The following is a 2,496-nucleotide window of genomic DNA, read 5'->3' as shown; positions in this document are numbered from 1 at the left end:
CCCCCCCCCACTAAATTCAACTCTCATTACTCAGGGCTGGTTTGCTGTGGATTATGGAAATGTGCAAGGCACTTAGGGTAAAAGTGGATCTGAAATCATGTATGAACCAAAGATTCATATACCATCCTGTAGAGGAATTCCTTGTGGAATATAGGATACCACAGGAGGGCTTGGGCATCCCAGGGCTGTTGCAGAAGTAACCCTGATGGGGCCTCAGACTGAAGACAGGCTTGCAAGGCACCTGCTAGCCGGCAGCCTTGAACAGCCTTGGGAAAAGGCACACACTGGTCAGCTCCCCCGCTGCTTCGAGGCTTTCTCATGGGAAAGGGGCGTGGACTTTGGAAAAAGTATAACTTGGTGTAACCGAATAATAAAACTGGAGCATGATGCTCAAATCGTATCCGTGTTCGTATCGTGACTCTGGCTGGATTCCCTTGCTCCCGGGACCCCCCCCCCCGCTACACATGGCGCCCGAACGGCAGGGACCCGGGTGACTTTTGCTTCAGGCAGGTTCGCTTCAATGCAGTAAGTCTTCGAATTTCATCGTATCGGTGTGGCGGAGCCAGGGGAACCAGAGCGGGTGGCCCCGAAGCCAAGTAAAGCCGGGGGCCCGGTCTCAAAGCAGGATAGCCAGCCGGAGGATAAGTCCCGAAGCCGAGTAAAGCCGGGGGCTAAACCTCAAAGCTGAGTGGCCGGAGACCGTATCTTCGTGCGGCCTAGCGAATACCCGCAGCACAGAAGCTATGGATTACGAGGCGGGGACTCGACTCCTAGCTAGCATCCTCTCTAGGAGAGGTGAGATTGTGAAAGACCATGATCTGAATGCCCTCATTATGTGGGCCCGGGAACATGGGTGTGTGGAATGCACTTCGCGTTTGTTCTCAGTCGAAGCGTGGGGGGAAGTTGGAAACGAACTGTGGCTGTCCACGATTGAGGGAGGAAAGGAAGCTAAAGAAGCTAAAGCCCTCGGATTAATCTGGAGGGCAGTAACTGGCACTCTCGCAGAGATGAACACAAAGAGGACAGTGGCCGCGGCTGCCATAGAGGCTTTAGAGGGCAGCAGCTCTGGGAAGGGAACAGACGGGGGTCTTACAGAAAGGCGGTCAGAGAACAGAGCAGAGTCCAAGGTAGCACGGTTCTTCGGGCTGGCTGCGAAAAGACCGATTAAAGACAGCAGCACCCGTCCGCTCACTGCGGGAGTTGCTGGACTCAGCAGGGCAGAGTCCGATGTCTGAGAGAGAAATGGCTGCGAAAGCGGGAGCAGAGCCGCCCAAGTCAGGGGGCAGGGCACAGGTGGGCCAAGGAGACACAGGCAGTCCTGGTGCCTGGCTGAAAGGGGCAGAGCAACGGAGCGGTCCTAACTCCCAGACGAAAGCAGCAGAGCGTAACCCCCATCTGCCGAACAGTGCAGCAACATCCGGCAGTGAAGCAGCTTCTGCGGTTTTGTCACCTGCAGAGCCAGAGCCAGCCAGGGCTGCTGGGGGTCAGCCCCAAGAGGGGGAGAAGCACCAAGAAACGATGCAAGAAGTAATCAAGAAGCTTTCTGACTTATCTACACGGCAAGACGCGCTAGAGTCCAAAGCTTGTGATGTTATGCCGTCAGCATCGTGGCGTCCCGTGGCCCCACCGGTCAAGTTAGCACTCAGAGCTCCTACGTTCCCATCGGGAGTATCAAGCACAGTGCCTACAGCCCCTCCCTTCTCGTGAGGGGAGGTGCAGCCATCATTTCCATCAGCCCCGATGGAGAGGACTGACCCATTTCGAAGGAGATGTAATGGGGTTATCCATGATGCAATCATTGAGGGTGATTGGCAAGCAGTGAATGCCCTTGCTTGCCCTGTACAGATACAAGGGGACACTGCACAGTGGGAACCCCACGACTGGAAGATCTTGCAGCAAGCCAAGCAAACGGTCACCACGCATGGCTTGCGGTCTGAAGCTACACGAAGCATTCTGCAGTTTATCTTTACAGCAGATGTCCTGTGTCTTAATGATTGCATCAGCATCGCACAATTGTTGTTAACCCCTTCACAGTTCCTGCTCTGGGAGTGAATGTGGAAACAGCTAGCACAAGAAGAAGCTGGCAAACATCAAAGTGACACACAGGACCCACTGTATGCACTCCAAGCTGACATGCTAGCTGGGAGCAGAGCTTACGGGGTGACAGTAACGCAGCTGACCATGCCCGTAGTCATTCATCAGTCGTCACAGACTCTTGCCCATAAAGCCTTGTTGTCAGTACCTGAAAAGAAGAAGTCTCCCCCGTATGCAGCAGTCCAACAGGGGCTGTCAGAGCCATATGGTCAGTTCATCGACTGTTTGTCAGCAGCCTTAAAGGATGCAACTGAGCTCTCTGAAGAGCTCCAAGAGCAAAAGTTCCGGACCCTTGCCTTTGAAAATGCCAATAGGCAAACTAAGACAATTCTTGCCACGCTGCCCCAAGGAGCAGGTGTAGATGAGATGCTCATACGTGCTACCCGTGCAGAACAGTCATCT

The sequence above is a fragment of the Corvus kubaryi genome, unplaced genomic scaffold (genome assembly GCF_017639235.1).
Source record: "Corvus kubaryi isolate FWS band 111438036 unplaced genomic scaffold, C.kubaryi_AGA036_p1.0 37302, whole genome shotgun sequence".
Taxonomy (NCBI): domain Eukaryota; kingdom Metazoa; phylum Chordata; class Aves; order Passeriformes; family Corvidae; genus Corvus; species Corvus kubaryi.
This window is presented reverse-complemented; position numbering follows the sequence as displayed.